Below are 14,975 nucleotides of genomic sequence, written 5' to 3'. Positions count from 1 at the left end.
AAAAACTTTTAATTTTCTTTTTTGCCTTCTCAATTTTTTCTAAGTAATATTTCATTAAATAAGTATAACCTCTTATTAATTATGCACATCCTCGCCTTTCTAAATGATTATAATTATCAGTAACATTATATCTAGTAATTGTTTAAAAATAATAAAATAAAATAATCTTTAAATAAGTATACACAATTATTAGTAGTAACTGATTAAATTATTATTATAATAATTTATGAATTATAATAAAATAATTCAAATAATAGTATAAATAGAATAATATATCACTAAATATTATTAAGAATTATACTATTATTCAATGAGAAATAAAATAAAATAGAATAAAATTTGAAATCGTATGAATATTGTAATTATTTTAATAATATAGCATGAATTGTGAAATACACTATTTATTTAGTATTATATTATTAAATAAATTAAATAAATAATTTAATATTATTTTTAGAGTATTTTCTTAAAGTTTATTACATGATAACTGAATAATGTATGCTTAGTAATGATTGAAAACTAACATTTTACAAAAAAATTTATTTAATATTAAGCTAAAGATCAGAAAATCAGGAATTGACTTCAAGTTCAAAATTCTGACAACGGTCAGACAATAAATGCAACACCGGAACCCTTGCAGACATTCGACAAAGCACCGAATAGCCCGGAGGATTAAAAGAATCAAGAATAGAAGCCATTCCAAGGTCCCGTTACACCGATTGAAGGTTGGGACAATCATATCCAAAGTATTCCAGACTCTTCAATAAAAGAATGAGGCTGAAATACTTTTGGAGGGGGTATCTGTAGGCATATAAAACTGCTTATAGGTCCCTTAACACAGCTCGGCACGGTGATTCGACAAACCAACGAACCATCGGGCGATATATCCAAGCATGATCGTTAGACCACAACACCAAAGCAGATTTATTACCAACCCAGGATCTGGACTGCCAAATCAGAGTCCAGGTCAACAAATCGAGTTCGAATGAAGCGCAAGACCAGAAAAACGGCAAAACCAAACACCTGGAGGGCTCGGCCGAAACCGAGCCATCTCTAGGTGGCTCGGTGGCCGTAGGTGGCCGACCGAGCCACCTTTTGGGTGGCTCGGTGGCCGAGCCACCTAGGTGGCCGAGCCACCTGGGCCGAGCCACCTGGCCGAGCCACCCAGATCTGGGCCCAGATCTGAGCCCAGATCTGGATTGAAATGCTTATAAATAGAGAAGGAGGGCTTATTTTTAAGAGGTGGGATTTTTGGTGGAACTTTGGAGGCGAAATTCTGCTGGATGAAGAACTACACATCGGAGTTTTGGAGCTTTGAAGACTCAGACTTTTCAGATCTGGTTCTTGACGATCATCCACGCCAAATAAGGCAGGAGTTCGAGAGAGATCAGATCTGAGATCCACACGGTCATCCTCCGGATCAAAACTTGGTTTTTGATCCCGAGAAGAGTATCGATTTCGCTTGGTCGATTTTGATTACTTAGGGCTATTATTTCCTTGGTGAAATAATCCCCTCGGCTGTTATTTCCTTCGTGAGATAACACCCGTCATACCGTGTAGATCCTATCGGATCAAGATCGCACGGTGGTCCACGGATTAACCCGGCGCAGGCAAAGAACCCACACAAGCAAGAGACCGCAAAACAGGATCTTGCGATTTGTTCCAGAAAAGGAAAGTTGTAATCTTTTAAAGATTTTTTGATTTTGTTGTAAACAGATCTTATAAAAAGACCGGATCTTTTGTAACCGATAAACTATTGCTCAAGAAAACAATGACATCAATGAAAAGACCGGATCTTTTGTAACCGATAAACTATTGCTCAAGAAAACAATGACATCAATGAAAACAATTTTCCCCGCGAACAATCTGGCGACCACAGTGGGAGCCACCGATCTCGCTGCCGAGATCATTGTGTCGCAGCCACAGATCTTGATCCCGGTCGAGGAGGAGGTCGAGTATGAATTCGACCAACAAAAGTTCGAGGAGTATCTGTCATCCTCGTCCGGATCCACCTCCTCCCTCAAGTCCAAGAAGTTCTCCTCCAGGAGAAAAGTCCGTTGGTACGAAGAAGTGCAGAATACCAACGAAGATCTCACCCTAATTGATGTCAAAGTTGCATCGGGTAAAGCTCCACCGACCTCCAACCAGGTCAAGTCTGTTCTTGCCAAATCCTCCATCACTGAGGGAGTGGTGACTCTTTCAAAGAGAGCCCGCCAGAGGCGACGTCAACGCTTTGCACGACAATTCGCGAAGGCAATAGAATCCACTGATGGGATCCGCTATAACGCGAATCTAAAGAACAGTGGAGGCAAACAGCCTCAACAACTGATGAATGGCAGCTCCTCCAAGCCACCAATGAACGAATGGATCCGTGTCAAATGGAATCGTTCAACACTTGAAGAGCGCATTCGCAAGCACCACGCACTGTTAGCGCAGGCACGGTCTCAAGTCCAAGAAGCCCACAGAAGACTACAAAAGGAAGTGGCCAAGAAGCCGCCACCAATCCGCCAAGTATGGAGGCCGAAGTCTGAAGCGGCGATTCAGGCTAAGGAATAATCATTGCAGCCTTCAACGCAAGTTTAACCTCCGGCGAACCAACCTAAATAATTCCCATAGCTGCTCCCGGAGATCCCGCAGGATCATCCCGAAGAAAGAAGTCAGTTTTGGAGCGCCTCGGTCCACTTCCCGATGAGGGATGCAAAGCTCTAGTTTAAGAACGTTTAGGCCCGATAAAGAAGCCCCGAACGACTCAACATGCTGGGAATCGCCGCCACCTTCAACATGACAAGGAGTTCATGGCAGCTACGCGCACCAATTTGCACATTGAAGTCCAGGAGCCTGCTGAGAACTCACGCCCACAAAGGCATGTCTCGAGGCGCGTGACTCTTGAAAGCCTAAAGAAGACAGTTCACCCTCAGAAAGAAACATTGTCGTCTGATAATGATGACGTTATACCTGAGAAGTCGTGCCAACACACAATAGGTTACTCCGACCTTCAAGCCGACGAGTTGTACTATCGTGTTGGGAGTACGAGCAAAACCAGGAAAAGGAGTCCTCGAGAACTAGAAACTCAATGCCCCTGTTCCAAACTCATTCGAGCAGTATTGTCTGAGTGCAACTGCATCAAGACAGTCCCCGAAAGAATTTCGGTTTTCGAAAGGCTCTGTACCGAAACGCCAAAACCAAGGCCTAGGCGTTTTCGACAAAGAAGAACGGTAGTTGAAGATGGAGAATTTCCGAGGGTCACCACTAATATGACTAGCAAAGGGACATCGACATAGGATAATCCCGAGTCGATTCCGGAAGCACCCCGGCGTGTAACACGTCTGCAGTCTGGAGCCATCATACGAGCAACTTATGGTAGGATTCAGACAAGATTACCTTCAGAAGATGAAGAATCGTATGCCTGCTCTGCGGTCGCATCAGATAATACGGTATCCAGCGAGGGACAACCCCGCGAGTCACTTATGATAAGTGCGGAACAAGTGGCCAAGATGTTCGAAGAAGTCATGGCTAAACAACAGGAGAGCTTCAGGTTCAAAATGCAGATGGCCATGCAAAATATGAGAGAAATGCATGACCAACAAATCCAAGCACTGACGAACCAGCAAGGCGAACCAAGTCGTCGTAACCAGGGAGATGAGGACACAGGTGCGAATGAAGCTCATAATGCTAATAATCCTCCCGTCAATGCAGTGGGTGGTAAAGAGAATGCTAAGGAAAACACATGTGAAAGTTTGAAGATTAAAAACCTCGAGAGCAAAATCAATACGTTGATTTCCGCTCAAGAGATGAAGAAGACGGGCATTCCTTGTCCATACCCAAGAGAATGGGAATCAATCCCATATCCGGCGAAGTTCAATCTAATTAACTTCACGCCGTTTAATGGGATGGGTTCACCCACTCAGCATTTGATTTACTTCAAATCACACCTAGGGGTTATCTCTGGTAATGAGCCTCTGATGGTACGGTCCTTCGTTGGCACTCTTCGTGGAGTCGCCTTCGATTGGTATCGTCGCCTCAAGCCAGGAAGTGTGAATAGCTGGGACGACATGGAGACTAAATTCCTCACTAACTTCTTCGATGACGACACCGAGATATCCATTGGGTCGTTGCTTGACGAGAAACAAAAAGACGGAGAATTGGTTGATACCTTTGTCAAAAGGTTCCGGAACAAGGCGATGAACTGTCGGGACCCGATCACTGAGGAGTTCATTCTCCAGACTTCCCATAACAATCTCGCATTAGACGTGTTGGAAGCAATGGGGACAGCACCGTCCAAAACATGGAAGGATTTGAAGGTCTGAGGAGAGCAAGCCGAACGCTTCCTCCGAAGGAAGAAAGCAGAGGAGCCAACCGACGGCGAATCTTCCGAACTAAAACTTTGCCTCCCGTGGGAAGGGCAAAGCACCTGCAGCTACTGGTGGTGCTAATCAAATGTCACAACAGCAATCCCAAAGGCAGCAAAAGACTTCGGACCCGAGACTCCAAAAAGAGTATTCCTTCAAGGACGAAGACGTTCTAGCCATCTTCGAATCCCTCCTTGAAAACAACAAGATCAAGCTACCACCTATCGCAAATCAGGAGGAAGCTGACAATACTACGGATCCGAAGTACTGTGCGTACCACAAGAGGGTCCTTCATCCCACCAAAGATTGCTTCGCTCTCAAGAATAGCATCCAAACCTTGGTTAAAGCGGACGTCATAACACTGGGATAAGCCAACTAAGATCGGCAACACTCCGACAAGTATAAGAGTATAAACTGCTTCTCATTCCTCCGACCGGTATAAGAGGTTAAACTGCTTCCTGATACTCTAATAGGTATATGAGTCTAAACTATTTCCTACCGTTGAAGGGAAGTTCCTGGAGAATTTTATACGTAATATTCTTAAGGATAACCCGATCATGTAACCGAATGCAATGATAAACTCAGTTTCACGAAGAAGCTGGGGGTGGATGATTCATGTAACGGGAAGTTCCCGGAAGAATACTATATGTAATTTTCTTAGGGATAACCCGATCATTACAAAAAAAAAGTGATAAACACTAAATTCTTACTGTGATTTCCGAACACTCTTTTGCTGAGACGAGATTTGATCACTTCGTTGGATCAATCTTTCCTCACAAAATTCCCATTGGTGTTTGACAACTCACAGTCTTCCACCACAAAATCCCCCCACCGATCAGACTAATTGACGGTGGGACCACCAAAATTCCTTTCGGTTGAATCCACTCAAACTCCCAATGCGTCTGTGCACGCAACATTCCTATTGTTAAGTCCGAACGTAGTACTTGGAATTTTAATATCCTAATCATTGATGATTGTTAAACCCTCCGTGTTAAGTATTTGTCACTTAACTTTAGGAACCCCCTCTGAGTGACTTGTACAAATCAACACTCCCATTGTAATTTGTACTCCCATTCCCACTTGGTCAAACCTTCCTACAGTTAGGGCCACAATCAAAATCCCCTCTCGATTCCTCCAATGAACGAGAGGTCCACTTTCAAATCGAGTGATCAAACCTTCCTACAGTTAGGGTCATCTCAAACTCCTGCTTAGTCAAACCTTCCTACAGTTAGGACCAAAATCACAATTCACTCTCGATAAACGAGAAATTCATCTTTAGTTCGGTAATCAAACCTTCCGATAGTTAGGGTTATCTGAATCTTTTCGATTCTCGGAGTGGAGATCCCACTCTTAGTTTTACCTTTCCGGATTCTGGGGGTGGAGATCTCACCTCAAGTCTCCTTTCCAGCTGAAGATAGAATATAAAATTCTTCTTCCTCAGTGTCGGGAGATAGAATATAAAATTCTTCCTCCCCATTTCGGGTTCGTCTTTGCCCCAAGAGAAGACACCACCTTTTTCAACTCCCAAAATCTGTGCCTCACAGGTACGGGGAATTTTATCCCGAATCCTAAGTAGGGATAAGTCAACGCCTAACACGCGTTGCCGGTTTAGTCTTTCACCGATTGAAGAAGACACCAGAATTCCAGTCTAGGAAGTTTATCCTGAATCCTAAGCAGGGATAAGTCTGCGCCTAACACGCGCTGCCAGTTTAGTCTTTCTCCATAGAAAAAGACACCAGAGTTCGATTCTGGGGTATCCTATCCTGAAACCTAAGCAGGGATAAGTCTGTGCCTAACCCGCGCTGCCGGTTAGTCCATAACCGTTAAAAAGAACACCCGCCCACATATTCAACATTGTGGCAGGTTGTTATTAATAACACCAAAATCCATGCCTTACACGCATGGGAATTTTCATCCTGAATCCTATGAAAGGATATGCTGATGCCTAACACGCGTCGTCGGGTTAGTCTTTTACTGGCCAAGAAGACACCAGAACCTGATTCTGGGGACTTTTATCCCGAAGCCTAAGTATGGATAAGTCAGCGTCTAATACACGTTACCGGGTAGCCTATTCCCGTAACAATGGCGAAGTCTATGTATTCGAAGTCGTAGCGGCGAGTCTCAGAGAATTCACTCTCTTAGCACAACGTTACATGCGGAACGGATTTAGACAATCTGCATGCTAGCCCGACTCAAACGGAAGTCGGTAAAGGCTAATCAAATCAGTTGAAGGCTGAGGGTTAGCCAAAAATCCTAAAGTCAACGCCTAACACGTGTTTCCGGGTAGCCTATTCCCGTAACAAATGGTAAAACCTATGTATTCGACATCATAGCACAAAGTCTCAGAGAATTCACTCTCTTAGCACAACGTTACATGCGGAACGGATTTAGACAATCTGCATGCTAGCCCGACTCAAACGGTAGTCGGTAAAGGTTCATCAAATCCGTTGAAGGCTAGGGGTTAGCCAAAAATTCTATAAATGCGAGTCATTGACGCATCAGCTCTGTTAGCTGGGTCTCGTTGACTCGGATTATCCAACAACATTAAGTATAAGATCCCACACATGCAGATGAATCAGCGTTTAAAGTTGTCCTGCCAGCCCCGACACTTCGGGACCACCATGCTCCAATACCTTAAGAGCTTAAACTGTGTATACTCCGAACAAGTATACGAAGTATAAACTGTGCCTTCTTTAGTACTCCAATAAGGTATACGAGTATGAAACTATTCCCTATTTTTGTTGAGAAGTTTCTGGAGCAGTAATTATTCTAAAAATATTCTTAAGCGATAACCTCAACAAACACTCCGAAAGATATAAGAGAGTATAAACTTACTTCTCAAGACTCCAGCCAGACGGTCACGAGTTATAAACTGTGTCAAAACGCCGAACAACTGCGTTACAAATGAAGACTCAACGCCAACCAATCGATGGGTCGTTCTATGTTTGAAAACAGCAAACACGGAGCTCAAAGCATTCGAGAAAATCAGGGAAGGTTACTTCAAGTTCAAAATTCTGACAACGGTCAACAATAATGCCAACACCGGAACCTTGCCAGACATTCCGACAAAGCACCGAATAGAACCTCGGAGGATTAGAAAAGAATCAAGAATAGAAGCCCATTCCAAGGTCCCGCTTACACCGATTGAAGGCTCTGGGACAATCATATCCAAAGTATTCCAGACTCTTCAATAAAAGCAATGAGGCCTGAGAATACTTTTGGAGTGGCGGTAATCGTAGGCATATAAAACTGCTTATAGCCGTCCTTAACATCCCAGGCTCGGCACGTGCTGATTCCGACAAAACCACGAAACCATCGGGCGATAGTATCCAAGCGTCATGATCGTTTACGACAGCAACACCAGAAGCAGATTTCTTGCCAACAGGCGATCCGGACTGCCAAATCCAGAGTCTCCAGGGTTCAACAAGATCGGAGTCTCGAATGAAGCGCGAAGATCGGAAAACAGCAAACCAAACACCTGGAGCGCTCGGCCGAAACCGAGCCACCTCTTAGGTGGCTCGGTGCGCCGAGCCATCTCTAGGTGGCTCCCGGTGAGCCACCACAAAAAAAAAAACGAAAAATATAATAAAAAAAAAAATCAAAAATTAAACTAAAAAAGGTGGCTCAGTGGCTGAGCCACCTAGGTGGCCGAGCCACCTGGGCCGAGCCACCTGGCCGAGCCACCCAGATCTGGGCCCAGATCTAAGCCCAGATCTAGATTGAAATGCCTATAAATAGAGAAGGAGGGCTTATTTTTAAGGGGTTGGATTTTTGGTGGAACTTTGGAGGCGAAATTCTGCTGGATCAAGAACTACACTTCGGAGTTTTGGAGCTTTGAAGACTCAGACTTTTCAGATCTGGTTCTTGGCGATCATCCACGCCAAATAAGACAGGAGTTCGAGAGAGATCAGATCTGAGATCCACACGGTCATCCTCCGGATCAAAACTTGGTTTTTGATCCCGAGAAGAGTATCGATTTCGCTTGGTCGATTTCGATTACTTAGGGCTATTATTTCCTTGGTGAAATAATCCCCTCGGCTGTTATTTCCTTCGTGAGATAACACCCGTCATACCGTGTAGATCCGATCGGATCAAGATCGCGCGGTGGTCCACGGATTAACCCCGGCGCAGGCAAAGAACCCACACAAGCAAGAGACCGCAAAACAGGATCTTGCGATTTGTTCCAGAAAAGGAAAGTTGTAATCTTTTAAAGATTTTTTGATTTTGTTGTAACCGGATCTTATAAAAAGACCGAATCTTTTGTAACCTATAAACTGTTGCTCAAGAAAACAATGACATCAATGAAAACAATTTTCCCCGCAAACAAGTATAATAAAAATTTATAAAATATTTATAGTACTAAATTATTTAGGAGCATAATTAAAAAAAATTAAATTAGACAAATATTTAATAGTATATAGACAATATAATTATTTAAAAGTTCATATGTTTTAAAAGTTCATAAAGGTTTAGTGTAGTTTACCATATTAAATAATTATAATAAGAAGTAACTATTATAATTTGTTGCTGGTATCAATGTAACTATTTGGAAAACTCGGGAAAAACTAGTAAGATTAATGCAGCTTAGTTAATTTATAGTTACGTTAACAATTTTCAAGTTGGAGGGATATATTTAAGAGAACTTATAGAATTGACAATTTTATTTAAGAACACGATTTGGAGACTTATTAAAAAAAAGGTTTACACTGGGTGATCATTATAAGAAAATATTTAATTACAATAACTATATAGTAATAATCAATTCCTTCATTTATTTTTGAGCAATCTTATTATACAATTTTATTTAGTAACACATAGTTTTACTGTTCAATAAAAAAAATTCAAAATTTAAAACATGTATATTCACGTGCAAAGCACGTGCATTACGGTAGTACATACGAATAGGGCTGAGCATGGTTCGGTCCAAACCGAAAAAACCGACCGAACCGACCCGAAAAAATCGGTTTTATGAGTAGGGCGATTCGGGTCGGTTTGAAAACTTTTCAACTCGAACCGACCCGAACCGACCGAATATAGTGCAATACTACCCATCTGATCTCAAACCCTACCCGACCCGTCCCCAAAGAGTCAAAGACTCAAACTCTAAACTTATTTTCTGGATCATTATGAGTTGAAAACAATATAATTATATCAGTGTTTAATGCTTCATAATCTCCTACTTTGTTGATATTTTTTTTCTTTAACACAGTTTGTGTGTTTAATGCTTCATAATCTCCTACTTTGTTGATATTTTTTTTCTTTAACACAGTTTGTTGTTTGATAAAAAGTTTGATGAAGTTAGAACCGAACAAAGTTGATATTTTTTTTCTTTAACACAGTTTGTTGTTTGATAAAAAGTTTGATGAAGTTAGAACCGAACAAACCGAACCGAACCGACTTGCAATAATTCAGTTCGGTTTTGAATTATAGGCGGTTTGGTTCGGTTGTTCAAATTTTGGTAAACCGAACCGAACCGACCTTTGCACACCCCTACATACGAACATGTTGTTGTTAGCTCAACTTTACACTTCCTATCGTTCAAACAAGATTTTTGCAAATAGAAAATTATCAAAAAATATATATATCTTTTTCAGAAATAGCTTCACTAATTCATAATAAGAAAAATTAAGATAAACATTCTAAAAAAGAAATTTAAAGAGCGAAGAGAGCAAGGGAATCCAAAGGAGGAATATTCCAATTTGAAATAGACGTAATCCATCCCCATTTCTGCTCTCTTTCCAGAATTCCAACCAATGTTGAGTTCTCTTTTGCTTTTCCATTCAGCTTCTTTTCCTATAAATACCCCCCTCATCAAAGTCTTCTCCCATCGAAAGAGGAAAGAAATCAAAAATCGGAAAGCTAGGGTTAGGGTTTCGATGTCGAGGAGCTCGATCGAGAAGCATGCGTCCATTGACGCTCAATTGAGGCTTTTGGCGCCTCGAAAAGTGTCGGAGGATGACAAGCTTGTTGAGTATGATGCTATGCTTTTGGATCGGTTCCTTGATATTCTTCAAGAATTGCATGGTGAAGATCTCAGGGAAACGGTATTGAATGCTTCAACTTCTTTTGCTGAATATTTCCTCTCCTTTTTTTGAGTAATGATGATGATTTGATGTGATCTTGGAGGAAGTAAGAATTAGAAATTGCTTTCGATTTTGATATCTGTAGCATTATGCAGGATTGTAATTATTATGTGTTTTTTTTTAATTATCGAGGTATTAGTGCTTAGACTAGTTTTGTAATTCTGGACGGATCTGTAAAATATGAAGCTTTATGCTTGCAGTTGATATCATTTCTCTTACTTGAGAGTCTGATGATACAGTAAGCCACTAGATCTATGTGGTAGTTACTCATAAAATTGTCAATTTTTTTATGACTTCTTTGAGATTTTGTATGCTGAAAATTGTAAAGTTTGATGTTTGGAGTACTTTTTTTGCAAGTTTTCTTGTAATTTAGTTTGATTCTGTAGTTACAGGACTACTTGTCCCTAAGGGGAGACTAGGTCTCGTGTTTTTCTATAAACTAAAGAAGGCTGATACACGGGTAGCATTCTACTTTATTTTTAAAAAAAATCTATGATCGGATATTGCGATATGTTGGGTCTTTCTGTAAAAAATTATTGAAAAGTAATGCTTAATTTACTTTGTAGTTATGATCAGATCTAGAGAACTATAAACCGTTTCCTTGTAATGCAAATCATGATGCATTATTTATCCTAGCATTAGTCTCTTGCTCCTTCTCAAACCAAATTTATCGATCTAATATGTTTGCTTATACAAAGGAAGTTGAAGCTTCTGCACTTGATCTAATTACTAGGTTACCCAATTGAAGCACCACACCATTTTCTTCCATAGTTATAGAATTATATATCACCATTTCTTATTATTTGGACATGTCCTGCTTCTTGTGGTTTAGGTTCAAGAGTGCTATGAGTTATCTGCAGAATACGAGGGAAAGCATGACCCCAAGAAGCTGGAAGAGCTTGGGAACGTGCTGACCAGTTTGGATCCTGGTGACTCCATTGTGGTTGCCAGCTCTTTCTCCCACATGCTTAACTTGGCCAACTTGGCTGAGGAGGTCCAGATTGCCTACAGGCGGAGGATCAAGCTGAAAAAGGGAGACTTTGTGGATGAAAACTCTGCAACCACTGAGTCGGACATTGAGGAAACCTTTAAGAGGCTTGTTGCGGAGCTTGGTAAGACTCCCGAAGAGGTGTTTGATGCTCTTAAGAACCAGACAGTGGATCTGGTTTTAACTGCACACCCAACTCAGTCAGTTAGAAGGTCCCTCCTTCAGAAGCATGGAAGGTTTGTCGATAATATTAAATTGGCTTGAGTTATTTGTCTATTAGATTACGTGTTTCATGTGCATCACTTTCTGAGGCAGAGTATGAAAAATGCTAATAAAATTGCATGGACAATAGTTGTAAGGAATAATTGTTTCTAATGCTACTCATATTTATAATGGTGGTGGAACTCTTTTTCTTACAAGCCGTAAATTCGGTGCAGGATAAGGAACTGTTTGGCTCAGTTGAATGAAAAGGATATTACTCCTGATGACAAGCAGGAGCTTGATGAGGCTCTACAAAGAGAGGTAAATCCAACTCAAAATTTTGTTATAATACTGTCTGCTAACTTGACCTTACTAAATGTTATTTTGTTACTTCTCATGAATCTAAACCAGTTACACACAAACATCATGCTAAAGGTGTTTTTCAAATTTTGCGAATATCTTTTCAATTTCTTGTCTTGTTAAGAGAATTTTGGTGATGGCAATTTGGTACCTTTTGCGTTCATATTTAGTTGAAGCCTTTATGTTCAACTAAATATGAAGTCAACTTGACCTTGCCAAATGTTCTTATGCTACTTCTCATGAATCTAAAACATTTACACGCAAACCTGAAGCTAAAGGTGTTTTTTCATATTTTGTGAATATCTCTTCAACTTCTTTTCCTGTTAGGAGAATTTTGGTGATGGAAATTTGGTACCTTTTGAATTCATATTTAGTTGAAGCCTTCTCTTGAAGTGCAAAGTCAGGAGAGAAATACCCTTATAGTTAGGTGAGCAAAAGACATGTAAGTTGAGTTTGACCAGCAACGTAAAAGCTGACACATGGAGTAGAATAGAGTATTCAAGCTTCAGTAATAATGCAAAATTCGTAATTTTTTTACTGAAAAAAGGAGATGAATGAACCACAGAAGTCGGGAACATGGGACGCTATAGTGAACTGTGACTCGGGTTCAGTCGTCCCAGGTTCGGGTGGAGCACTACCCAATTCACCAACTCCAGTGACTCAATTTAGAATTCAAACCAGCTAAAAATTTTGCAAAAAAGTAATGACTCTTTTATAAATGGATAATAAACAACAAAAAAATGTGAACCGTGAACCGGAACGAACTGGGTTCCATGCAACTATGAAATGAACCGCATTAAGAGTAAATGTGCAATGTTCGGAATTTGACTTGTATATGAGCATCTAACATTTGACATTTGTTTGTTTACTAATTTTTCTTCACGTTTCAATTCTTCTTGTAGATTCAAGCTGCCTTTAGAACAGATGAAATCCGACGAACTCAACCCACTCCACAAGATGAAATGCGAGCAGGGATGAGTTATTTTCATGAAACAATATGGAAGGGTGTTCCAAAATTTTTACGTCGTGTTGATACTGCTTTGAAAAACATTGGAATTAATGAACGTGTTCCTTATAATGCTCCTCTTATTCAGTTCTCCTCCTGGATGGGTGGTGATCGTGATGGTATGATATTTTCGAACTAATTCTATTTTTGGGGGCGTTCCTCTTATAAGGATCCTTGTATTGATTTTCTTGTATGTATATAGTTGAATTGTCTACAATGATAAATAGTAGAGTAAAGGTAGTCGCTCATTCCAAATGTGTTGTTTGCATTAAATAGATTTATTTAGCTGGCTTGAGTTAATTGAGTCTTTTAATTGCCAGAAATTTCCGGCTTAGTTATCCTGCTGTATAGTTACATAGAAAAATAAGTACATCTGTTTATGTTTAATTTTTATGCATTCAATCTAACCCTAAGTGTGTTACATAGGAAATCCTAGAGTAACTCCAGAAGTTACCAGGGATGTTTGCTTGTTAGCTCGAATGATGGCCGCAAAACTGTACTATTCTCAAATAGAAGATCTGATGTTCGAGGTATTGGGAAACAAGAGTATCTTATATGCTATTACATAAGGAACTAGTAGGCACCATATTTCATTCTTAGGTAACTAATGTCATTTTGTTGTTGTCCAGTTGTCCATGTGGCGTTGCAGTGATGAACTCAGAATCAGAGCAGAGGAACTTCATCGGTCGTCAAAGAAGGATGCAAAACACTACATAGGTACGAACATTATACATATAATGGCACATGAAGTTCATTTCTCTTTCATTTGTCGTTCAACTAGGATTTTTGCTGCAGTCCTGATGTTCAGCTCTCCAAAGTTCCTCTTACAGAAACTAATTCTTAGTACCTATTTTTTTTTCTCCCCGTATCCCACATCAGAAGGATAGCATTGAAGCATATCTTGTGTTTAGTCGTTCTTAGTACCTCTTTGATGGCTAATTGTTCATATTCCATCAGTTCATTTCCTACAGGACTTCCCCCTGTCCTTTGTTCTTATAGTTCCCCTCGTTACAGTGAAAACTCACTTCCACTTCGGTTTTATGCATGTTTTCAATTCATGTTCTGCCTTCCTCTTTTAAGCTTCATACTGAGCTCATGCTGTTTCAGAAAGAATTCAGTCATAATGAAAATCATCATGGAATCCCCCATCCTTGATAATTTCAAGATAAACCCTTCAATGGATTTTCAAGGGTTATCCATTTCTGGATAAATCCTAAATTTCGACCTTTTACAAGACAGACAACTATGTTGCTCTTAAATTTCAGCCAAGTATTTGCATTACATTTATTGGTTTTTAAGTTGAAGCTCTTCAGAACCTAAGATTCTTTAGAATATTGATATCATTTAAGTGGTGTAGCTTATCCCTTCTGATAGTAAATTTTGGCTGCAGAGTTTTGGAAGCAAGTTCCTCCTAATGAGCCATATCGTGTTATACTTGCTGATGTGAGGGATAAACTATATAATACACGTGAACGCTCTCGTCACTTATTATCTAGTGGACACTCGGACATTCCTGAGGAGTCAACATTTACCAACCTTGATCAGGTAAGCTTTCTTCATCTTGAAGAGATGGTTGTATTTTCATCTATTGATGATATCTTTTACTATGATCTATACAGTTGATTTTTTCATGTTTCTAAGCTTTGATTTATTATTTATTTATTTATTTTTGCAGTTCCTGGAACCTCTTGAGCTGTGTTACAGATCACTCTGCACGTGTGGTGATAGACCTATTGCTGATGGAAGCCTTCTTGACTTCATGCGCCAAGTATCAACCTTTGGCCTTTCGTTAGTCAGACTTGATATCAGGCAAGAATCTGATAGACACACTGATGTCATTGATGCAATCACCCAGCATCTGGGTATTGGATCATACCGTGACTGGCCTGAGGAAAAACGTCAAGAGTGGCTATTATCTGAACTTCGTGGCAAGCGCCCTCTATTTGGTTCTGACTTACCCAAAACTGAAGAAATAGCTGATGTTTTGG

General features: G+C 40.3%; 1 pseudogene; it reads left to right on the top strand.

Moving 5' to 3' along the window:
• LOC109822750 overlaps positions 10,174-14,975 on the top strand; it is a 7,196-nt pseudogene continuing 2,394 nt past the window's right edge.

The sequence above is a fragment of the Asparagus officinalis genome, chromosome 1 (assembly GCF_001876935.1).
Source record: "Asparagus officinalis chromosome 1, Aspof.V1, whole genome shotgun sequence".
Lineage (NCBI taxonomy): Eukaryota > Viridiplantae > Streptophyta > Magnoliopsida > Asparagales > Asparagaceae > Asparagus > Asparagus officinalis.
This window is presented reverse-complemented; position numbering and strand designations above follow the sequence as displayed.